This window comes from Solanum tuberosum, unplaced genomic scaffold, assembly GCF_000226075.1.
Source record: "Solanum tuberosum cultivar DM 1-3 516 R44 unplaced genomic scaffold, SolTub_3.0 scf00918, whole genome shotgun sequence".
In the NCBI taxonomy this organism is placed as follows: Eukaryota; Viridiplantae; Streptophyta; class Magnoliopsida; order Solanales; family Solanaceae; genus Solanum; species Solanum tuberosum.
The window spans coordinates 24,394-25,358 of NW_006239824.1; positions in this window are offsets into that span (position 1 = coordinate 24,394).

Genomic DNA, 965 nt, shown 5'->3' on the forward strand with positions numbered 1-965 from the left:
TTCATAAGAAACTTAATTAATGTATTTGAATTCGACTATCCTATAGCGAAAAAAAAACCCTACAAATAATAGTGGTAGGAAATCCCTCTATTTATAGAAAATAAAGGGTAGTGTGAACAAATGTTTATTGTGCGTTATCAGAAAGGTTATAACTATTTGAAAAAGTTGCAACCCTTCGGAAAGGTCACAACCTTTCATAGAAGTCACAACTTTTCATAAAAGTCGCAAGACTTCATTAAAGTCGCAATTTTTCATAAAAGTCGAACTTTTCATAAAAATCACAACTTTTCATTAAAGTCGCAAATTTTCATAAAAGTCACAACTTTTCATGAAAGGAGAAGACTAATTTTAAAAATAAATAAATTAAAAGGAAATTCTGGTCTGTGGTGGCACTACGTAAGCGGGTCTAAGGTTCTCTTTTATATATATACTAGGTAATTTACCCGCGCATCTTTCTAAGCTTTTGAACAACATTTCCAATAATCGACTGTTATAAGAAAAAAAAAGTAAATATATAATGAATGATTAAAAATATCTTCATATCTAATCATTTTTATCTTTTACATAATTTATCATAAGATATGTGATGATATAATTGTCTTGTTAAAACTGAGTGATGTTTTTATGTAGTGATTAAACATCATTTTTTCTATTTTTTTGTACATGAAAAATATAGAATCTGATAATTTTATGGTTAGAATAACTCCTTGTGAAAAAAATTAGGTGAAAGTTTTTGATAATCAATATTAGTTATAAATAAGTTAAGACCGTTAAAAATGTACACCACAACAACATAAATACATTTTTTTAGAGACAATATACTTCTCTGAGGTCAAACGTTCACCACTTTTCGTTATTATTACTTTGTTACTCTAACAAAATATATAGAAGGAGAAAAATAAATTTGAAACAACAGCAAAATAATATTGTTGACCCTTTTTAGAAATTCATTCTTTATTAAACTA